Source organism: Dromiciops gliroides, chromosome 4, assembly GCF_019393635.1.
Source record: "Dromiciops gliroides isolate mDroGli1 chromosome 4, mDroGli1.pri, whole genome shotgun sequence".
NCBI lineage: Eukaryota > Metazoa > Chordata > Mammalia > Microbiotheria > Microbiotheriidae > Dromiciops > Dromiciops gliroides.
In genome coordinates, this window is record NC_057864.1 from 451063617 (window position 1) to 451087351 (window position 23735).

The 23735-nt window shown below is 41.2% G+C and overlaps 1 long non-coding RNA gene and 6 other non-coding genes across 8 annotated transcripts; 5 read left to right on the plus strand and 2 right to left on the minus strand.

The window, feature by feature from the left end:
- Nucleotides 1-1270: 1270 nt before the first annotated feature.
- Nucleotides 1271-1342, plus strand: TRNAM-CAU. Its single transcript has one exon. It is a non-coding gene; the product is annotated as a tRNA-Met (tRNA).
- A 950-nt stretch (nucleotides 1343-2292) lies between these two features.
- Nucleotides 2293-2364, plus strand: TRNAM-CAU. Its single transcript has one exon. It is a non-coding gene; the product is annotated as a tRNA-Met (tRNA).
- Nucleotides 2365-8853: 6489 nt separating this feature from the next.
- On the minus strand, nucleotides 8854-19857 carry LOC122754297. 2 transcript variants are annotated; one of them, XR_006356347.1, is made up of 4 exons: nucleotides 19634-19857; nucleotides 18970-19193; nucleotides 9750-9881; nucleotides 8854-8996 (listed from the first exon to the last, which is right to left on the minus strand). It is a non-coding gene; the product is annotated as an uncharacterized LOC122754297 (long non-coding RNA). The 2 variants fall into 2 exon arrangements; XR_006356346.1 differs by having other exon boundaries at nucleotides 18970-19196.
- TRNAM-CAU lies at nucleotides 9648-9719 on the plus strand. The gene has a single exon. It is a non-coding gene; the product is annotated as a tRNA-Met (tRNA).
- Nucleotides 19858-20325: 468 nt separating the features above from the next.
- On the plus strand, nucleotides 20326-20397 carry TRNAQ-UUG. Its single transcript has one exon. It is a non-coding gene; the product is annotated as a tRNA-Gln (tRNA).
- A 173-nt stretch (nucleotides 20398-20570) lies between these two features.
- TRNAS-GCU lies at nucleotides 20571-20652 on the plus strand. The gene has a single exon. It is a non-coding gene; the product is annotated as a tRNA-Ser (tRNA).
- A 751-nt stretch (nucleotides 20653-21403) lies between these two features.
- Nucleotides 21404-21485, minus strand: TRNAS-UGA. The gene has a single exon. It is a non-coding gene; the product is annotated as a tRNA-Ser (tRNA).
- Between the last annotated feature and the right edge of the window lie 2250 nt (nucleotides 21486-23735).

A 23735-nucleotide genomic window follows, 5' to 3' on the forward strand; every position in this document is an offset into this window, starting at 1 on the left:
GTAGAGAGAAGCCTAAAGGAATCGCTTAGGGGTAAGGGCATTGAAAGGAAACTAGGTCAAGAGAGAAGCGGGGAGTTTTGCCAAAGGCAATGCTTAAAGACAAGGGCCAGAGAAAAGAAAGAGAACAAAACACTTCTCTGGGAGGGAACAAACTTTCTCCCAGTCTCGCTGCAGAGACTCTTTAGAGTGGCGTGCTTACCCGGGATGTTTGTGCGTTTGTGCTTGACCGTCTGGCGAAGCCTAGAGACACTCTTTCAGAGTAATATTTTTTAACGCATTAAATAAATGTAATTACAAAGGAAAATAATTAGATCGAAATATTTTCCCGAATATATGTGGTGCTGTTTTGTTTTGTTTTCAGTTCACGGACCCACGCTTTAGTTTCTGATTCAAGCAAAATAAATATTCTTAAAATGTCATAAGTGAAATGGATCTCGGAGGTCATTCTTTTGTACAGATGAGGAAAGAATAAGTTCTTGCCAAGCAGGATCCCCAGGAGAGTAAATAAAATGCAAATCTAACGAAAGCAATTTGAACAAAAGTAGCGACGTTCTGAGGATCGACGATGTTGTGGTACCTTCTCTTCCCTCCTCTTCCTTCTATGGAGAGCTCTGGAGACTCCACATCGCCCAGGTTTCCTCCTGCCTTTGTCTCCCATCCCCATTCCAGGGAGCTATCCTTGCTAACAGAGGATTTGTTTTTAAAAAGAAAGAGAAGAAAAAAAAAAAGATAGGAGAAAGAATGATCGAAACCCAGAAGGAAAAAGAAAGGAAGGAAGTAAATAAAGAAAAGGAGGTTGGAAAGTTCTGTAAATTCGATGGAAAAATCGGAAAAACCCAAAGTTTATATTCAGTGTTCCACATCGGAACCAGGTGTTCGTAAAGAAATGGTGAGAAAGTGCATTCTTTTGATTTGTCCCTCCTTCTTGAAGACTTTAGGGGGAAAGTGTCGGTGGCTCTGAAAGAGCTGTAGTGGGCCATGTGAAGAAGAGTGCAGAAGGACTTTTGTCTGGAAAGTGTTTGTTTTTTTCCAGAAGGTAGGACAGTTTGATTGGTTCTGTCTGCGGGGGCGATGAGAGGGCCATAAGCACAGTTAGAGTGAAGTTTGAGCTGAGGTTCTTGGTTTGGGAGAGTAGGGTGTGTGAGCATAGAGTTCTCCATTGTGCTCCATGTTAAGGCTCAATCAGAAGTCAGGCGAGGCGCCAGGATAGTAGGCGGTGGGAACAATGGCACCTACTTTAGGTCAACTGTCAAGGTGTGAGTCGCATCTTAGCAGAGTGGCGCAGCGGAAGCGTGCTGGGCCCATAACCCAGAGGTCGATGGATCGAAACCATCCTCTGCTAGGCTTCTTTTGTTTTCTTTAAAAAAATAACTTACCTGGAGCAGTGTATCAAATGCTGAACCTAGAGTGTGGAAAACATGAGTCTTCTCACAGCTTCTCCAACATTTATTATTTTCCTTTTTTGTCAGAGTAGCCAGTCTGATAGGTGTGAGGTGGTGGTGCCTCAGAGTTGTTTTAATGGGCATTTCTCTAATCAGTAGTGGTTTAGAGCATTTTTTCCTATGGCAATGATGGGTAGCTTTGAATTCTCCATCTGAAAACTGCCTGTTCATATCCTTCGACCATTTTCTCAATTTCCGGAATGACTTGCATTCTTACACCAAAAACCAAAATAAAGTCAAAATGGGCACATGATGTGGACGTAAAAGGTGATGCCATACACAGGTAAGTTAGGAGAGAGGTAGGAATAGTTGACCTCTGAGACCTATGGAGAGGAGAGCAATCTGTGACCAAACAAGAGATAGAGAATATTATGAAATGCAAAATGGATGATTTTGATTACATCCAATTAAAAAGGTTTTGTACAAACAGAAGGAATGCAGTCAAAGTTAGAAGGGAAGCAGAAAGCTGGGAAACGATTTTTTCACAGCCAGTGTTTATCTGATAAAGGCCTCCTTTCTAAAATGTATAGGGAAGTAAATGAAATTTACAAGAATGCCCCCTTCTTCAGGATGACTTTAGGGGGAAAGTGTCTGTGGCTCTGAAAGAGCTGTAGTGGGGCATGTGAAGAAGAGAACAGAAGGACTTTTGTCTGGAAAGTGTTTGGCCACAGTGAGAGTGAAGTTTGAGCTGAGGTTCTTGGTTTGGAAGAGTAGGGTGTGTGAGCATAGAGGGTCTCCATTGTGCTCCATGTTAAGGCTCAATCAGAAGTCAGGCGAGGCGCCAGGATAGTAGGCGGTGGGAACAATGGCACCTACTTTAGGTCAACTGTCAAGGTGTGAGTCGTATCTTAGTAGAGTGGCGCAGCGGAAGCGTGCTGGGCCCATAACCCAGAGGTCGATGGATCGAAACCATCCTCTGCTAAATTTTTACTTTCTTCTTAAAAAAAAAAAACTTACCTGGAGCAGTGTACCAAATGCTGAACCTAGTCTGGAAAACATTAGTTCTAATCTTCACTGTTGACAATCGTCAGCTGCGCACCGTGGCACCGTCATGGAAACTTTTTTTCTCTCAGCCAAATATTGTTCTATCTCCACAGTATTTGTCCTGCATATTCCCTTCTTTTAATCCACAGCCACCATCCCAGTTCAGGCCAAAATAACTTCTTTGCTGGATTACTGCAACAGTATCCGCATTGGTCTCTCTGATTCATCTCTTTCTGTTGCAATTTATCCTTTACAGAACTGCCAAAAGTGATTTTTCTAAAGCGTCCATCTGACCATGTCGTTCCTCCCCCTTATTCATTAACCCCAGGAGTTAATGAATTGTAAACTCCTCTGTTGATAATGTTTAAACTTCTTCTCAGCCTGGTTCCATGTGGTCTCTCTCCAGTCTTCTTTCATATTGCTCCCCTCTATGAAATCTGGGATCTTCCCCTTAACTGGCCTGCTGCTATTTCCCACACAAAATGCCCCATCTCCCATTTGTGTCTTTGTACTGGCTATTCCCCTTTGCTTAGAATGAACTTCCTTCTAATCTTACAACACTTGACTTTTTTCAAGACTCAACCCAAATACTGCCTTCTGCAGGAGCCCTCCTTTCTTGCCTCCCTCCCCAATTGCTCTTGCCCTCTTGGAGCTGGGAATCTGAGATGCCAGGACTCTGGGATGCTGGGACACTGAAACCTATTGACCTCAAATAGTTGATGGGCTCCCAGAGGCTCATTCAGTTGACCTTTCAATACTCACAAGGTTGTCGTCTCCAGTCTTTTCAGCTAAAAGCAAAAAAGAAAAGACAGAGGCGCTGATGTGTATGTCCACATCCTGGGCTCAATGGGGAAAGCCTCTTCCCCTTCTTACAACATTGCCTCTCACTGCATAAAGGATTCAAAGAAATACATGAATGCCAAGCAACTGAAGAAAAATGAACATGGCCAAATGAACAAAGGCTTTTTAAAGGCGCTCTCAGTTCTGGCTATGCAGCGAACTGAAAAGGGCTTGTTCTTTCCACATGCCCAACAGTGACAGACCATGCATGTTCCAATGCCTTTCCAAAAGCACTTCGATTATACAATATCTCCCTGTGCATTCTCTCTCTCTCTCTCTCTCTCTCTCTCTCTCTCTCTCTCTCTCTCTCTCTCTCTCTCTCTCTCTCTCTCAGTTATGATCAGGGACTATTAATTCATGTCATTACTAAAACTCCCAAGGACAAAATTTAAAAGAACCTGGGATTTTCTTTCTCTCTGGCTAAACTTTTCTTCTTTGATTGCTCCATCTGGATCACTTGAAGAACACTGTCAGAAGATTATTCTCAGGTCTTTAGAAATAATCCTTTTCTCCCCTTATGGATATAAGTAATCAAGTACAATGTTGGAAACATTGTATTTGGAGTCAAGGAAGCTGATTGTGGGACCTAAAAGAAGTCTCTCTGCTTCTCTGGGTCTCATTTTCCTCATCTGGAAAATGGTTGGTTTAGACTAAATGACTTTTGAAGATCTCTCCTAACTTTAAATCCTATCTATGTCTTACCTGTGGCAATGCAACTAGTAAGTATCAGAGCTGAAATTCAAGCCTAGTTTTTCTTATACATTACTGCCTCTCAAGAGGGTGCCTAAACTACACTCTATGGAACCCAATTAAGTATTTGTTCTGAATAAAAAACATGCTAAAAATATAAAAAGAAAAAACAACCACATGCTAGGTACCTCTTTGTGATGACTTTCAAATTTTAAAGTCCCAACCCTAATCTTCCTTTTAACCTCCCTATGTCTTCTGAAAACACAAATACTCTGAGTCCCATACTTTGGAAACTTCAGAGACATCTTTGGCTCTTCCCTTCCTTTCATCACCCACATTTCATCAGTTGCCAAATCATATAATTCTGTTATGTGTGTCCCCTTCTCACTTACAGCCACTACCACTATCCTCGTTCAGTCCTTTATGACCTCTTCCAATATCTTTCAAATAGACCTTTCTGCCTCTTGGCTTCCAATTTATCTCCTCTATAACACAGGTTTCCAATTGCCAAAACCATCTTCACATCTGAAAAATCCTTTACTCAAAACTCCTCGTTGACTCCCTCTGTAATATCGATAAGATGAAATGCATACTTTTTAAAGGCTTCTTTTGGAGATCCTTTCTTGAAATGGGTTGGATAAGCCACCGAAGTAGATATTTGTCAGAAATCAATGCATTGTCATCTCATGTTTTTACTTGTAGTTTTGTTCATTTTTAAATGTTCTTGTAAATATTTTGCAAAATTTTACTTGTAGTGAAATGGGTCCCAGCTTCATTTCCCTACAATGAAGCAGGTTTCCTGTGGGGAGGAAAATAAGCTTATGTATTTATTCAGATGACTTCTCAGTGACAAAATAATAATAATAATAATTGAATGTCTCTCGTGAAAGAAATAAATGTTCTACACAATTAAAAATATTTTTTTAAAAGTCTGGCTCTACACCACCTTTCCAACTCGATTTCCCTTCCCTGCCCTTCTGTCAGTCTAGGTTCTAGTCAACCTGCTTTACTATGCCTTAAAACCTATCCTCGCCCTCCTCCAAATGTCATAGGGACTGGAGTCTACATATTGCTTTTGTGTTCTTCCTTGCTCCCAGGGATCCCGATTATTGGTTGTTTTGTCACATTTCTACCCCTACCAGAGCCCAACTGTAGATTGTTATCTTCTTGAAGTAGAAAATGTAATTTTAAAAATCTTTGAATCTTCTCTTTTTAAATTTTCATTTTTATTCTGAGGTTAGCAAACACCAAAGCAAGATGAGCACTTTCATATACAAAGCCTTCTTCCTCCAATTGTATCCCCTAAATTTGGCACAATTTTCAAAACGATTCTGCTTGGGGTTAATAGAAAAACCTAAGACCCAAGCTCTAATTCAGATATTATCTCCAAAAGAGAGTTAGACCCCAGTTAATGGATAACTTATGCCTGGTTATCGTACTCACAGTGATCAGTACCCATAACGGGACCATAACTGGTCAGGTCAAGTAACAATAAAGGAAATGACAAGGGTATAGAAATTCTAATGAAAAATGGAGATATTTTGAAACTAGTCATGGGAACCAGAAAGAGACATGCGCAGAAAAGGCCACATTTGTCCCCAGATTCACCTTATGACCCCCAATGTAAACCCCCAAAACACACCTCCACAGAAAAAGGTACCCGCCTCAGGGGTTGGTTTAGGACCCCAGGAACTCCAAATTAGGACAGGCCCTCCCCTGTACCTCCCCAAGGTGGAGATTATTATAATGAGACTGATAAGCACTTTATCTATACAATAAATATAACTGTCTTTTCTTTCACTATTCGAGAGATACCTATCCACTATTCTGGTTCTCTCCCTGTGGTCACCCACAGGATTGCAATAAAACTTGGGAAACTGAGTCACTGAGTCTTGTCATTCTTTTAGGACGACTCACGATCAATTTGACCCCAAATTCTATCCCACATCACTTCTGACCTTTCCTCTTTTCTCTTCTGTGCAATTAAAAAAAAAATGCTTCATTCACCCTCTGTTCTTACTTTTCTTCTTTCTCTCCCTTTCTTGCCCTCCTCCTTCCTTCCCTCCCTCCCTCCCCTCTCCGCTTCCCTCCCTCCCTCCTTCCTTCTTTTCCTTTTGTCCCCCATTTTGGTAACCCTATCGCTAGTCCCATTCTTCTCCCCCAACTTTCCAACTCACCACCACCCATCCCCCCCCCCAATTAAATAAAAGCAAATTCCTTCTATCAAATATACGTGGCGAAGCAAAACAAACCCTCACACTGGCCGTGACCGCAAAAATATTTCTCATTATATACCTTAAGCTAATCTCCTTACTCTCTGGAAATGTTCGACATTTTTCATTACCGAGACTCTGGACCTGTTTTTCTGGACTGTTTAACCACCAATTAACAAGCATTAATTAAGCTCCTCCCAGTAAATCCTTAATAAAAGCTTGTTGCCTTGCTTTGTTCATGGCCTACGATGCGCCAGGCACAATGCTAGGAGCTAAGAGTAGAACGATCAAAAAGAAACGATTACTACAAAGACATTATATTCTACCAATACCTCGAACGCAGAGTTTTTTAAATGTTGAAAAAATATATTTTTTACTACAAATGAATGGAATTTCATTTTTTCTTCAATTGTTTTGATCTCTTCAGGATTTTCTAAAAGGATAGGAGTGGTACAAGTGATAGTGAATAAGAACCGTCTTGAAAGGATAATTTTTTGTCAAATTAAAATCCAGAGCAGACGATTCCCGCCCGTTGTCGAACGCGGGACCTTTCCCGTGTTAGGCGACCGAGATCAACACTATACTACATACAGGTAAGAAGGGAGAAAGTTCTTGCCAAGCAGGATCCCCAGGAGAGTAAATAAAATGCAAATCTAACGAAAGCAATTTGAACAAAAGTAACGACATTCTGAGGATCGACGATGTTGTGGTACCTTCTCTTCCCTCCTCTTCCTTCTATGGAGAGCTCTGGACTCCACATCGCCCAGGTTTCCTCCTGCATTTGTCTCCCATCCCCATTCCAGGGAGCTATCCTTGATAACAAGGGATTTGTTTTTAAAAAGAAAGAGAAGGGGAAAAAAGATAGGAGAAAGAATGATCGAAACCAAGAAAGAAAAAGAAAGGAAGGAAGGAAATAAAGAAAAGGAGGTTGTGTCATGGGGTGCAGGGCACCACAGAAGTTCTCTGGGGCACACCAAGGAATCTTCTTGAGAAACTAAACCAGAGGACAGATAACGCCTAGAGAGATAAACTGAACCAAATCGGACTGAGCTAGCTTGGGATTCCTACCCTTCATTCTTGTCTCCCTTACCCTGGGGAGATAAATTTGGGTGTGGCTGCGGCCTTTGTGTTCTGAAGAGGGATCCGTAGCCACCCCCCACCCAATTCCTCTGGTCACTATCAGTGGGGGATGGTCCTCCACTCTTCACCCAATTCCCCCAGCTACCACCAGTGGGGGATGGTCCTCTCTCACTAAAGGAACTTTTCAGGGGCAGATGGTCCACCCCCATCAGTCCTCTATAAAAGTACCTTCCAGTCTCCTGTTCGAGGAGATTTGGTACCTCTGAGCCATGTGCTTTATGCCAATCTCCCCATGAAAAGTCCGAGGATTTCTTTCATGGTTTCCCTCCCCCCACCCTTCCCTTCCCTTGCCTTATTCTAACTACTTTTGTGTGCAAGAGGGTGTAATTCTTTAAAGAGGAATTCCTAAGAACCCCATCCCCCTAACCCAACCCGTACCCCACTCCCCCCCATATCAGTTGGAAAGTTCTGTAAATTCGATGGAGAAATCGGAAAAACTCAAAGTTTATATTCAGTGTTCCACATTGGAACCAGGTGTTTGTAAAAGAAGCAGTGAGAAAGTGCATTCTTTTGATATGTCCTCCCCTTCTTCTTCTTCTTTATTTTATTTTTTATCATAAAACTATTGTGTTATTTTCCAGTTGCGTGTAAAGATAGTTTTCAACATTTGTTTAAAGGTTTTTAGTTCCAAAATTTTCTCCCTCCTTCTCTTCCCTCCCCTCTCCCAAAGACAGAAAGCAATCCGATATAGGTTATATATGTGCAACCACATTCAACATATTTCTGCGTTAGTCACGTTGTGAAAGAAGAATCATAACACAAAGGAAAAACCTTTTTTTAAAAAGCAACCAAAAAGTCGAAACAGTATGGTTCAATCTGCATTCAGAATCCACAGCTCTATTTTCTGGATGTGGAGAACATTTTCCATCATGAGTTCTTTGGAATTGTTTTGGATCATTGCACTGCTGAGAAGAACCAAGTCTATCACAGCTGATCATCACACAATGTCGCTGTTACTGTGTAGAATGTTCTCCTGGTTCTGCTCACTTCACTCAGCATCAGTCCACTTAAGTCTTTCCAGGTTTTTCTGAAATCTGCCTGCTCATCATTTCTTATAGCACAATTGTATTCCATTACATCCATATACCACAACTTGTTCAGCCACTCACCAGTTGATGGGCATTCTCTCGATTTCCAATTCTTTGCCACCATAAAGAGAGCTGCTATAAATATTTTTGTACATGTGGTCCTTTTACCTTTTCTACGATCTCTTTGGGATACAGACCTAGCAGTGGCATTACTGGGTCAAAGGGTATGCACCGTCCCATAGCATAGGTCCAAAGTGTTCTCCTGAATGGTTAGATCAGGTCACAATTCCACCAACAATGCAATAGTGTTCCGATTTTTTCACAGCTTCTCCAACTTTTTTTTTTTTTGTCAGATTAGCCAGTCTGATAGGTGTGAGGTGGTGGTACCTCAGAGTTGTTTTAATGAGCATTTCTCTAAGCAGCAGTGGTTTAGAGCATTTTTTCCTATGGCAATAGATGGCTTTGATTTCTCCATCTGAAAACTGCCTGTTCATATCCTTCGACCATTTTCTCAATTTCCGGAATGACTTGCATTCTTACACCAAAAACCAAAATAAAGTCAAAATGGGCACATGATGTGGACGTAAAAGGTGATGCCATAGGTAAGTTAGGAGAGGAAGGAATAGTTGACCTCTGAGACCTATGGAGAGGAGAGCAATCTGTGACCAAACAAGAGATAGAGAATATTATGAAATGCAAAATGGATGATTTTGATTATATCCAATTAAAAAGGTTTTGTACAAACAGAAGGAATGCAGTCAAAAGCAGAAGGGAATGGGGCAGCTAGGTGGCGCAGTGGATAGAGCACCGGCCCTCAAGTCAGGAGTACCTGAGTTCAAATCTGGCCTCAGACACCTAACACTTGCTAGCTGTGTGACCCTGGGCAAGTCACTTAACCCCAATTGCCTCACCAAAAAAAAAAAAAAAAAAAAAAAGAAACGATTCTTTCGCAGCCAATGTTTATCTGATAAAGGCCTCCTTTCTAAAATGTATAGGGAAGTAAATGAAATTTACAAGAATGCCACCTTCTTCATGGTGACTTTAGGGCTCTGAAAGAGCTGTAGTGGGGCATGTGAAAAAGAGAACAGAAGGACTTTTGTCTGGAAAGTGTTTGGCCACAGTGAGAGTGAAGTTTGAGCTGAGGTTCTTGGTTTGGGAGAGTAGGGTGTGTGAGCATAGATCCCTCCATTGTGTTCCATGTTAAGGGAATCGTAAGGCTCAATCAGAAGTCAGGCGAGGCGCCAGGATAGTAGGCGGTGGGAACAATGGCACCTACTTTAGGTCAACTGTCAAGGTGCGAGTCGTATCTTAGCAGAGTGGCGCAGCGGAAGCGTGCTGGGCCCATAACCCAGAGGTCGATGGATCGAAACCATCCTCTGCTAGATTTTAACTTTTTTTTTTTTTAAACTTACCTGGAGCAGTGTATCAAATGCTGAACCTAGAGCCTGGAAAATATGAGTTCTAATCTTCACTGTTGACAGTCGTCAGCTGCGCACCGTGGCACCGTCCCGGAAACGTTTTTTTCTCAGCCTTACTTTCCTCATCTACAAAGTGAAGGAGTTGGACTCGATGATCTCTAAGGTTTCCTCTAAATCTATGCTTCTGTGGTCTGGAGGTTTCTCCGAGAAGGCTAAGCACGGCCCCCCTCCCCCCTCTCCCTCCTTGAAACCTCCAATGTTAGTTCTCTGGTGCTCTCGGAGCTGACCTCCCAGTTGGACTTAGGAAGGGGAGTCCAGGAAAAATTTCACCATGTTTCCCTCTCAGAAACCCTACTATTAAGGCTCCTAGAGAAGTGGAGGAGTTATACAAGACCTTTGAAGGTGAGAGCTGGGTTGGAGGCGTCAGCCTGACCACGCCGGATCACTAGGCATTGCTCCCTGTAACTAACTGCTCTCAAGGAGACCGCCGTGTCCGGTCTCTGAAAACTCAAGTCTTTTTCGCTTCTCTCATGGCTAGGCCTTAGAGATCATCTTGTTCGGGGGCCTGATTTTACAAGTGGCCAAACTGAGGCCAAGCTAGGTGGCACAGTGGACAAATTGCCTGGGCAGGAGTCAGGAAAATGGGCCTTCCTGAGTTCCTATTTGGCCTCAAACACTTACTGTGCAATCCTTAGCAAGTCACTTCTTGCTTGCCTCAGTTTCCTCATCTGTAAAAATGAGCTGGAGAAGGAACTAGCACAACACTCCAGTATCTTTGCTAAGAAAACCCCAAGCCAGGTCACAGAGTTACACACTCTCTCTCTCTCTCTGTCTCTCTCTTTCTGTGTCTCTGTGTCTCTGTCTGTCTCTGTCTCTCTGTCTCTTCATCCCAATGACAGAGAAGGGCCTGATTCTCACAGGTAAGAAAGTCACTGGCTTCTCTGGCTATGGGCAAATAACAGGAAGGACCAGAATGCTAACTACAGACTAGTCCAATAAAGATTATAGTTGTAATTCAACTTAACAATTGCAAGTAAATGACAAGATTCCAGGTATTATTAGCCTAGGAGAGACAATGAATGGCTCTCAGATCTGAAATAGGTTCACCTGGGAAATTAGTTAATCCTTCCTGTTGTTTTTCTTAAAATGTCAAATGTAAAACACAAGGCAGCTTTCACATTGCAAAATGGGCTTCTTGGCAAGGAACCATCTACAGCACCAACCTCTTCTTGTTGCCTCACCAGGCCTCCTTTTTTGGGATCCATTCCCATATTGACTCCCATATTTGCACTGATTCCTTCCAGAAGAAAATGGAGCGAGTGACTACTTTTGCTTTATGAGGGCTAAACTCCCTCCAGAGCTACTTTCCCCCAAATAACATTCAGAGAATCCAGCCTCTCTGACAATTAAGGTACTGGCTTCCTTTCCACAGAGACTTTGGTTGTAAACCAAAACAGTTTTTTGAGTTCAGCAAAAATGCTACCTAAGAAATGGGAAATGTAGTGAGGGCCCGAATACTGTATATTTATGCATGTGCCAAATGGTAAAGTCACATTGCTCTTGCTTGCGGTCCTAGTCTGATATCTGAAAACTAGTGAAGCAGTTCTGGTACATCCCGGGGGATTCCATTGTTTCTTACCCAAACAGTCCCTTCCTTCTTTCTTATATTGCAGCATAAATAAATAACTCTCGGAGAGCTAGACACAAGATAACCTTGAGGGAAAGGTTTTGTTGTTGTTGTTAGGTTGATTCAGTCATGTCCAACTCTTCCTGACTCCCATTTGGGTGATTTGCCATTTCCTTCTCCAGTTCACTTTTCAGATGAGAACCTGAGGCCAACAGCGTTAAGTGGCTTGCCCAGAATCACACAACTAGCAAGTGTTTGAGCTGGGATTTGAACTCAGCCCAGAGCTCTTTCCACTTCACCACCTAGCTACCTCTTGGGTTAAAATACTGTTTAGTTAAGGGCAGGAAGTGGGTGGGGAAGGTTAATATTTTCCCAGGACTACTAAAGATTCATGTGAAAGGAATTCTCACATTGTGTGTCTCAGAAGTTCTCTATAACCTGACTTCCCACTTTGACCTTCAACTGAAAAGGCTTTTTCCAAAGTTAGCGAGGACTTCTGAATTCAAGAATCTGATGTCCTTCACTCAATCCTCATCTGTGGCATTGGACACTGTAGACTAACCCAGAGAAGAAAGAATGAATATCTGAGAAGAAAGGTTAGTCAACAGTGCCAGATCAAGTCCTTTGCTGGATCTTCATCTATGCCAGGTCCACTAATTAGGTGGATGAGCCCAAAGGCTCTTTTTTGCTTTTCTAAGTTTTTTCTCCCTCCATATACTCTCTCTTTTGGTAAAGTCATCAATTCCCATGGCTTCCATTTCCTTCTCTATGTAGGCAGTTCCCAGATCTACATATCCGGTCCTGTTCTCTGTTATGTTAAAGTCTGGCATCTTTAACTGCTGCTTGGACATCTTGAACTGATTGTCCCAAACGTATCTTGTTTTGTTTTTTGTTTTTGATTTTTTGTGAGGCAATTGGGGTTAAGTGACTTGCCCAGGGTCACGCAGCTAGTAAGTGTTAAGTGTCTGAAGCTGGATTTGAACTCAGGTCCTCCTGACTCCAGGGCCGGTGCTCTATCCACTGTGCCACCCAGCTGCCCCCCAAATGTATCTTATAATCATCACACCCCCAAGAGAACTCCTCATTATTTCCCTAAAACCCTACCAAATTTTCTTTTAGAGGAAGTTAGGAACCTGAAGTTAGGAATTCAAACCAAATATTTCCCAATTGTTTACACAACTCTTGGCAAGTCTGAGGAAAGTCTGACGCTCTTTGGACCCCAGTTTCCTCATCTGTAAAATGGGCGTAACAATAGCACTTACTTTAAAGGATTGTTGTAAAGATCAAGTCATGTGATATTTCTTAAGCTCTCTTCTTCCCAATCTTGAAGCACAACAACAGTGGTAGCTGCTATTCTTGTTGTTATTCATGTGGAGGATATGCCATCCTCTCAGTCCCGAATGCCAGAAACCTCAGGGTCTTCCTCAAATCAGCACTGTCATTCACCTCACATCTTGTCATCTCTACCTTCATGATATCTCTCCTATAGACCCCCTTCCCTCCACTCATACAGCCTCATGCCCAAAGTTCTAGCCCTTTTTTGCCTTTCACTGGTACTTCTGCAAAAGTCTTCTAATTGGCCTCCCAGCCTCAAGTCTCTTCAAGCTACAGTCCATCCTCTACTTGGCTGCCAAAGTGGTTTTTCTGAAGTATATGTCATTGAGCTGCAGTGAATATCTATTACCAATAGAATGAAATGTAATGCCCTCCATTTTGCATTTAAAGCTCATAACCTCAGAAACTTCCCCCTTGTTGCCTTTCCTTCCTCCCTTCCATACACTCTAGGATCCAGCCAGCCACAGTGGTGTACTTGCAGTTCCTGAAATAGTACACTCCCCCTCCCATTTCTGAACCCTTGCTTTGCTTATCCCTTTTGCTTGAAGTACTCTTTCTCCACACCTTCCACTTGTTCCTGGCTTCCTTTAAGTCTCCACTTAAAGTCTACCTTCTGTAGGCAGCCTTTCCTGGTCCCCACCAGCTGCTCGTGTCTTCCTGTTTCAGATAATTTTCCATCTATTCTGTATCCATTTACCAGGTTATATACCTATTGTCTCTACCCTCAGAATAATGTATGCTCTTTGATGGGAGAGAACAGTTTTGTTTGGTTTTGTTTTTCCTTTCTTTGTATGCCCAGAGCCAGTCTCATGTTTAAAAGATGCTTTTTGACTAAGTATGTATATGATTCTCAGATTTACATATCTAGGCCTAGTCTCTCCAGAGAGACAAAGTACTTCATCACCAACTGCCTATTTCAAAGTGGATATCAGTTACACATCTCAAACTTAATATGTCCCATAGAGAACTCATTATTTTTCACCCTTGAAATCCACCCCAGTTCTGAACTTCCCTCTTACTGTTGAAAGCACCACTATCCTTCTAAATCCCGGTTCACAACCTTAGTGTCATCCTCCACTCCTTGCAGTCACTGTAGATATCAATTAGTTGCCAAATATTGCTCTTTCTATCTCCACAATATTTTCCCTCTATATTCCCTTCTTTTCATTCACAGCCACCATCCCAGTTCAGGCCAAAATAACTTCTTTGCTGGATTACTGCAATAGTATCCTCATTGGTCTCTTTGAGCCATCTCTTTCTATTGCCCCATATAGAAACCCTATTTCAGATGCCCATTTGAAAGAAGCTATGGAATCTATGTCTCTTTAAGACTACAGAAGCTAAATGGAATTTGACATAAGCAATCTTGTATTGGTAGGTTTGAAATGACAGATGGGCAATGTCAAACTATGAAGTGTTTCTCCCTACGGAGTCAGGAGGAAGGTATGTGTTTTATCTGAGATCTATGAGGAGCTATGAGGAACCTGGAAGTAATGGAAAATTTAGTAGCATCCTTGGACACATGGTGCCCACATGTGTACCTCAGAAACACTATACTTTAAATTTTGGCTCGCTTTTCCCAGTTACACTGTGTATTTGTAGGAAAGTGTACCCTAGGTTTGTGGGAGAAATGTTTTGAAGCAACTTTTAAAATAAAACTGTGCCATCTTAGTAAATGAGTTTGCTAAGAGATATTTGTGTTTACTTGCTGACTGGAAGGTAAGTACATGGGTGAGTAGTTTTTAAAAGGTGACCCCATTACATGCATGCTGAAACTATGGGATAGTAGTTTCTTTTTGAGGAGATATCTGGGGGGGTTGCTACATACATTTTCAAAGTCATGAATCATTTCATGCTAATCAGACAGTTTTGAGTAACAACTTTTGTGACAGCAAGGCAAAAAAAAGTTTTTCCACCTTAATTCACTTGCTCTTCAAAATGTTTGTCTTTTGTAATTCCCCCTTATTTAAGGACCCCAAAAAAACTCCTCTTTGATTTTTCCTTTATTGATTCTTGTTTGTTTATTTTTAAACATAAAGGCCTTTTCTGTGACATTTTTTTGTTTGTTTTCATAGCACTTAAATTCCCCCCTGTATCTCTCTATCTTTCCTATCCCAGGGAGCCATTTCCATAAAAAGAATATTCTTAAAAGAAATAAAAGGAAGAAAAGACAATCAGCAAAAGTCATTCATTGAAAACATTTCAAAATATATGTAATATTCCATACTTGAGGACCTCCTCCCTCTGCAAAGGAGTTGGGGAAGGTGCCTTCTCAAATCTCTTCTTTGGAGACATACTTGTTCTTTAATTATGTAACATTCATTTTTGATTGTTTTGTGGTAGTTCTTTCCATTTACAATGTTGTGGTCATTGTGTATATTGTTTTCTTGCCTCTGCTTCTTTCCCTTAGTATCAGTTCACCAGAGAAATCTTTCCCTGTTTCTCAGTAGTCATCATATTCTCTCTCTTTTTTTTTTTGGTGAGGCAATTGGGGTTAAGTGACTTGCCCAGGGTCACACAGCTAGTAAGTGTTAAGTGTCTGAGGCTGGATTTGAACTCATTTTTTACAGACAGTAATTTTCCACTACATTCAAGTACCATGATCCATATAGTAATTCTCAAGTCCATAGCATGTACTTGGTTTCCAGTTCTTTTGCTATCACAAAAAGTTCTGGCATAAATATTTCAAGATACATAAAGACTTTACTTTCTTTTTATCAATGACCTACTTGGGGTATATTCCTAGTATTAGAATCTCTGGGTCAAATGGTATGCACATTTTGTCACTTTATTTGTGTAATTCCCCAAATAGTTGTAAGCTACATCTATAACACACCTGTGTGTCTATCTTCCCACAGCTCCTCCAACGTTATTCCCATCTTTAGTCACTTTTCTCAATTTGCTTGGTGTGAAGTGAAACTTCGATGTGGTTTTTATTTTCATTTCTTTTAGTAATTGTGATCTGGAACACTTTTTGATATGGTTATTAATAGTTTAGAGTCCTTTTGACAGGAAATGTATCTTTATTTTTAGATAAAACTTGCATTATTCTGATACATTGCCTTTACAACATACTTTTATTAAACCAAGTTGTGAAATGATGGGAGGAAAAAGCTACTACCCCGTGCTTGGCCTACCCCTCTACCCACCCTCACCCCCCCAATTAGGTTTTCCTTGGGAGTTTCTGTTTGTTTGATGTTCTTAGCTATTCAAACTATTTATTCATTTTCCACACACACACACACAAGCAAGAGCCACGATCCAGGCCCTTCACTGAAGAGGCTTCACATATTATGAGGGAGCCTTTAACTTCAAAACATATCATCTTCCCAGTTTCAGAGAAAAGGGAGGTGCCAAAGGAGAGCAAAGCCCTGGTTGTTCCTGTAATTCCTTAGGGTAAACATCGCTGAGCACTTAGTACACCGTTATATACAAAAGCAGAAAACAGAGAAAAAAGGAGACCAGGGATTGGGGATCTGAACTCTGTTCTTGATCCAATGTGTGGACTTTGATCAAGAGCCTTTCTTTCCTCCTCTGTAAAATTATGGGTTTGGGGTATGTGACCCCTCAGATTCCACCTAGCTCTAATGATCCACTGACTGACAGCCTTAAATAATTTAGAAATCATTTACTTCACACTGCCACCTCCTTGTGTCGAAATCTGAAAACAACAGCTTGGCGAATGTAAACATTACATGTAACAAAATCAATTAGACATCAACTATTGAGGCTATAAATTTATATTCCTCTAATTTAAAAGTTACAAACTTTATTTGTCTCTTCCAGTTGTCTTTGTCCACTTACCCCCTGGTTTGTGTTTATTTTATCCTTTTATATACTTATAATCAGTGTGTGGGAAGAAGTGACTATTGAGTCTCAGAGGCAGAAAGACTAGTAGGCCTCCACCAGTCCAGGATGACCATGGATCAGCACCTTGAAGAGCCACAGGCCACAGTGTGGCTGTGCAGTCTGATACGAGAGCCGAAGCTCCTGAGTAGTAGGTCCTTGGTTAAGGGTCTCTAAGCAGTAGGGGGAGGTGGTACAGCTTCCCAACCATGTAGGACTAGGTTTAAACGATACAATAAGGTTTACTTCCAATTCCCACAATTGAATAAAATTTCCCCACAAGACAGATATTGGAATAGGCCTATAATTGAATAGAAATGGAATTGACCTAGCTGCAGAATTGTCACAAGATGAAGGTGATGTACTTCACTCAATTCCCACACTTAACCACTTCCTTTCCTAATCTTACTTCCCTCAATTTTCTCACTTTTCAGTTCCAAATATTCAGGTGGCAAAAGGGAATTGGGATAGGGAGAGAGTGGGACCTGCCTAAAAGTTAACAAATGTATAAAGTCAGGAAACTTGATTTCCTCATCCCCAGAACTAAAGAAAGTACAGGAGGGAATTTTGTGAAGAGGGATGAGGGAAAATGGTAGGTCAAGATAAGGAATGGAATGGGGGAGATAGAAGAACTAAGAAATTTTGGGTGAGGAAGTAGAAGGCTAGAGAGATGATGGGCAGACGGGGAAGAATTATAGGAGGAGCAGCATGGGGATGTGGAAGAAAAAGTCTCTACATTGTGTTAAGAATTTCAGAGCTATTAGCATCACATATTTATTTCATGCAATTGCAAAGAAAAGTCTTAGACCAGTCCTTCCATTCCCCACCCACCATGAAAATGACAGATACTTTAAAAACTCTAAGTAACAAAGATAATCTGGAAGATTTTACAAGTTATCAAGAGCAGCTTTATTTCTGGTTAGGCATTTACATTGTAATGTTATCAGTTATTATTGTTTTTTTTTTGTTTTGCAGGGCAATGAGGGTCAAGTGACTTGCCCAGGGTCACACAGCTATTAAGTGTTAATTGTCTGAGGACAGATTTGAACTCAGGTACTCCTGACTACAGGGCCGGTGCTCTATCCTCTGCACCACCTAGCTGCCCCCATCAGTTATTATTGTTAAAGGACACATTTTTTATCTAAAGAAGTAGTGTGGTAAAACAAAGATTCTTTTCTAATGCTGCAGCATGATAGCATGATACAAGGTATAGTTTTGGACACTCAAGGAAGAGACATAAATAAAGAACTGCAAATCTCTATAACAGTGATTCTCAAAATGTGGTCCAGGGACTCTTAGGGATAGCAGAACCACTTTCAGGAGGTAGGTGCTAATGGTCAAAACTACTTTCATAACACTAAGATGTTTTAATGCCTAATTTTATAGATATTGATAGCAATAACCTATTTAAACAAAAGCTTTGTTGGCTTGGGGTGGGGGGAGTCCTCAAAAAATTTAAAAGTGGAAAGGGATCCGGAGACCAAAAGATTTAAGAACTGCTGCTCTTGAACAGTTTTAGTTTCTTGTTACATTGTCAGAACAAATAGCATTTGACTCATTCTTCTTATTATTCCTATTTTCCTGCTCATGTGTAGGCAATGAAGCTTAATCTAGTTTGTGGTCTTGAGAATCTTAACTATTACTTTAGCTAAAACATTGAGGCTTTCTCAATATTATAGTATAATACTAAAGAAAAGATATTTATTTAGTTTTTTCAGGAATAATGGATGACTTCCAGCAACTCCATCCTCAGGCCCAGAAAACAGAGGTTAAGTGACTTAGACAGGGTCACAAAAGCTAGTAAGTGTCTGAGCCCGACTCCAGGCCCAGTGATCTATCTACTTCACCACCTAGCCTCTATATATTATATAAAAATATATACATGATGTGAACAATTAAATAATATAAAATTATAAGCACATAAACAGAAATGTAAATGTAATATAAAATGCTTAATATTTTAAAAAATCTATAGATGTCTATATATATATGTGTGTGTACACATACATATCTAGATATATGCTTATATTTATATGTGTGGCTATACAAATCTATATCTACTACTGACACCGATGTATAAATATGCTTAAACACATAATAGCTACAGATATCTGTATACATTAATATGTACATATCTATCAATAGATATCTATAAAGAAATCTTTATACACATACTATAGAAATATCCATAGACACCTACAAATTATCGGTATATCTAAATATATCCACTGAAAGACATATATATAAATACATATATACATAATATATAGAAGTATCTTTTTATATGTCTATATATAGATATTGCTCTATATCTATATAGAAACATATTTATATACGTTGAAATAACTAGATTGTGTCTTTGTTAGTGATCCTATTTACAATTAATTGATTTTGTTCTGTAATTACCTGTCATGATTCTTTGTCTTCAAACTTAATCCAGAAATTTAGCTGGCTTGTAATGAGTTAAGTTCAGAAATCCAGTTCTGTTCATCTCTGTTCCATTCTTGTGTCAATGAAATCTGTTACTCTTGAAAGATCCAATTGGACATCAGGGAGTCTGGTGTAGTATCTACACCACACCAAGATATCCTTCAAGGATGTCTCCTTTGTTATCTCTGTCCTTGCAGATACTGCTGGACTCAAACAACAAACACATTTTAGTCACAGTAAGGGAAGGAGGGGTTTGTTGCTAGCCCTCATTCTCAAATTCCAACCAACCATTTTCTTCCATCCATGAAGCTAGCCTTCCCATTTTCTGTACTGCCCCAAACTATAAAAAGTGCTTGTTAACCATAACTGGGTCTTTACTGTGGAAGCTGAGATCCTATTTATTGGCAACTTTGGGCTTTACCAATAAATCGATCGTGACTGGAACTTTGTACCCGCCCACCTTAATTTTTAAACTTATAACATCCACAGATATTTGTATATATAACCATACGTGTAGACACATAGATATATGTATCCATCTAGATATGTATGTACTATGTATGTATGTATGTATGCATGTATGTATGCATGCATGCATGGGCGCAAACCGAGACAAGCACTGCGAGGGGTCAGCACAGACCGTAGAGGCTCTCCAACAGCCCCGAGCAGGAGGGGATTCTTCCTCGAGCGACTGATCACCAGCCGCCTTCCCGAGGGTTAGGGGATATCGAGGTCTCGTCCCACTAGATAAAGCTGGTCACGCTCCACCCACACCGCGGGAGGGCAGGCTATGGACGATTCCAACCAACCGCTTCTCCATAGAAACCGCGACTTCCCCCTTCCGAGAGAACGCCGCGCCAGGCCCTACTTCTTCCTTCCGGGAAATAACCGAGAATCAATCACAACCCGGTACAGACGCAGGCGCAGTCTCCGTAGTTTCTCCCCTCCCCCCTCCCATCCGCTGCTGTGCATTCTGGGAATCCGAGCCTTCGGGTTCTGGGAAACTTCGTCTGTTGCCTGGGTGATCCACGAGTGGGCGGATGTGGGTTTGGAGAAGCGCAAGGGAGAGGATTTTTATGGGACTTTTTGTGGGTCGGGTGGGAGGCCAGGCTAACTTGAGCTTCGGGCATGCTTCGTCTGCTCCTCGGGGTCCTGTTGATGAGTTGTGAGCCTGAGCGTGCACAGCCCAGGCCTCCCCCTTCCCCTCTCCCCACCCCCCAATTAAGGGCTGAAGTGCAGCTGTGAAACCATAGACAAGAAACATGAACATAGGAGAAAAAAAATGGTCTACGTCAAATAAGGATCAATTTCGCAAGCCCCTATTCATTGGGAGGCCCCATGGTGTAATGGTTAGCACTCTGGACTTTGAATCCAGCGATCTGAGTTCGAATCTCGGTGGGACCTGTAAATTTTTTCACTGGTTTTACTTTTACATGTTTAGGTCTTCCCCTACGACGTATTTCGTAGAACTCTCCTGATGAAAGAAAGAAATGTAGGTAAATCTCCCGATTTCTAGTTCTCCGTAAGGGAAAACGTCTTACCTACTATAGAAACTAACCCAAACAGCAAAGCAAATAGACGAGGTGGCCGAGTGGTTAAGGCGATGGACTGCTAATCCATTGTGCTCTGCACGCGTGGGTTCGAATCCCATCCTCGTCGTATTCTCTTTCTTACTAAAACCATGCCTTTTAATCCTTTATCGCTGGGGAAATGTTCCTGGTGACTGGAAAACTCCATGAGCCACCTTGGTGCTTGCAAAGAACACTCCTATTTCAGTTTAACCTAAGAAAAACGTGCACAACTGGTTTCCAAATGACCTCGAAGAAATACCTAAGAAATAGAAAGTTCCTTACTTTTTCCTCTCCACCGTAGCTTTTTGTACAGCAGTGATGATAATAGTCACACGCAGCCCTCTCATCAGGAGCCTCTCGGTGAAAAATTCTTTGGCCTAGGTCAATCTGTGAAACAACCAGTTACAAACTTTATTAAGCATTTACTGTGTTAAGAGCTGGAGGAAATACAAAGTTGCAAAGTAAGCAAACGTTCCCAGAATTTGCCGTGGGCTCTTCTGACTCCAAACCTTTGTGCTGTTTTGTGCTCCCGGCACGTACCTTCATCTGTAGAAATATATGCATCCTCTGTTCAAAATCCATTGTTCTAACCCCTTTTCCGCAACCCCATTCCTTCTCTCCTGACATCTTACAAGCAAAGATCATATTGAAGCTGGGAGGAAATTTAGAAATAGAGTCCTCATTTCAGAAAGATATAAATTGAATCACAGGGATGTCCAAGAACAAACTGGGCATTCCTCTCTCACAGATTTTAGAGAGAAGGAAACTATATAACCGAAATCATCACACTGGTGGGAAATAACAGAAGTGGAACCCAAGCAATGCCTAAAATAACACTTCGTAGTCGGCAGGATTCGAACCTGCGCGGGGAAACCCCAATGGATTTCAAGTCCATCGCCTTAACCACTCGGCCACGACTACTATGTGTCTTAGGTTATCTCATGAATGTTTCATTTCTTCATTTTCTTTCAGGTTATTGTCCAGCTTTTTATTCACAGTCGAATTTATTTTTCTTTTCTTTTTTTAAAAAATAAAAGTATTTTAGTATTTTCCAGTTACATGTAGAAAAAATTTCAACATTTGTTTATGTAAGATTTCCAATTTTTCTCCCTCCTCTCCCTCCCCCCCTCCCCCAGACATCAGGCAATCTGATATAGGTTATATATACATAATAACATTAAACATATTTCTGCATTAGTCATATTATACGAGAAGAATCAGAGCACAAAGAGAAAACCTCAAATCAGAAAACCAACAGCACCAAAACCAAAAGAAATAGTATGGTACAATCAGCATCCATATTTCACAGTTCCTTTTCCCCCTCTGGATTTGGAGAGCCTTTTCCATCATGAGTCATTTGGAAATTTCTTGTTCCCTTGGATTGGTGAGAAGAATCTAGTCTATCACAGTTGATCAACACATAATGTTGATGATACTGTGTATAATGTTCTTCTGGTTCTGCTCATCTCACTCATCATCAATTCATGCAAGTCCTTCCAGGTTTCTCTGAACTCCACCTGCTCATCGTTTCTTACAGCACAATAGAATTCCATAACATTCATATACCACAACTTGTTCAGACATTCCCCAATTGATGGACATCCCCTCAATTTCCAATTCCTTGCCACCACAAAAAAAAGCAGTTATAAATATTTTTGTACATGTGGGTCCTTTTCCCTTTTTTATGATGTCTTTGGGAAAAAGACCCAAGGGTGGTATTGCTGGGTCAAAGGGTTGTCATGGGGTGCAGAGCACCCCAGAAGTTCTCTGGGGCACATCAAGGAATCTTCTCCTTGAGAAACTAAACCAGAGGACAGATACGCCTAGAGAGATAAGTGGAACCAAATAAGTGGACTGAGCTAGCTTCAGAATCTCCACCCTTCATTCTGGTCTCCCTTACCCCTGGGGAGATAAGTTTGGGTTTGGCTTCGGCCTTTGTGTCCTGAAGAGAGCAGCTCAGATGGTCCTCCCTCACTAAAGGAACTTTCCACACCTCCCCCCCCCCCCCCCATCAGTCCCCTATAAAAGTACCTGCTGGTCTCCTGCTCGAGGAGATTGGTACCTCTGAGCCAGGTGCTTTGTGCCTATCTCCCCATGAGAAGTTCAAGGATTTCTTTCATGGTTTCCCTTCCCTTGCCCCTCAATAAACTACCATTTTATTCCTTTTTATTTATTTTTTGCGGGGCAATGGGGGTTAAGCAACTTGCCCAGGGTCACACAGCTAGTAAGTGTTAAGTGTCTGAGGCCGGATTTGAACTCAGGTACTCTTGAATACAGGGCCAACGCTTTAACCACTGAGCCATCTATAGCTACCCCCCTACCGTTTCATTCTAACTGCTTTTGTGTGCAAGAGGGTGTAATTCTTTAAAGAGGAATTCCTAAGAACCCCAACCCCGTACCCCATTTCCAACATATCAGGGTCACAATCGAATTTCAATAAATGTAGTGTCTAATACATAATAGGCATCTAATAAATGTTTATTTAACTGAAACACGAATGAATAACTGAATGTTTGCTCAGATTATAAGAGCTGTTTTAGCAAGCATTCAGGTGGGGTTGAATAGTTAAAATAATGAATTAGAAAGGCCTCAAGGTATCCTACATGTGTTTAATTTCTGCCAACTACCAAGGGCCTTTTCTGAGGAAATATGTATATGTGTGTGAAGAGTTAGTGCCCTTTGGAAAAATACATATGATTTTGAGTACTGAGGATGATAACAAATTAAAACATAGCAACTGGTTTCTTGAGGGCTATTTTTTTTTTACCGGTTCAATGAAAAGGGATGATCTTCCCTAAAACAAGTAGACCTGCCTTTACAAAGTGCTTTGGAAGATAACTAGTTGTACCTTTACCTATCTTATCACTGAACCCAACAAAAAGTTTTAACTTGTCCTGAGGTCTTGAGTCCTTTCTGAGGTCCAGAACAGAAAAGTGGATGGATTCTAAACATCTAAGGGTCAATGCCCACTAGACTGAAAGTTTCATGAGGGTCAAGATATGTCTCATCAGGGGGCAGCTAGATGGCACAGTGGATAGAGCACCAGCCCTCTAGTCAGGAGTACCTGAGTTCAAATCTGGCCTCAGACACTTAACACTTACTAGCTGTGTGACCCTGGGCAAGTCACTTAGCCCCAATTGCCTCACTTAAAAAAAAGATATGTCTTATTTC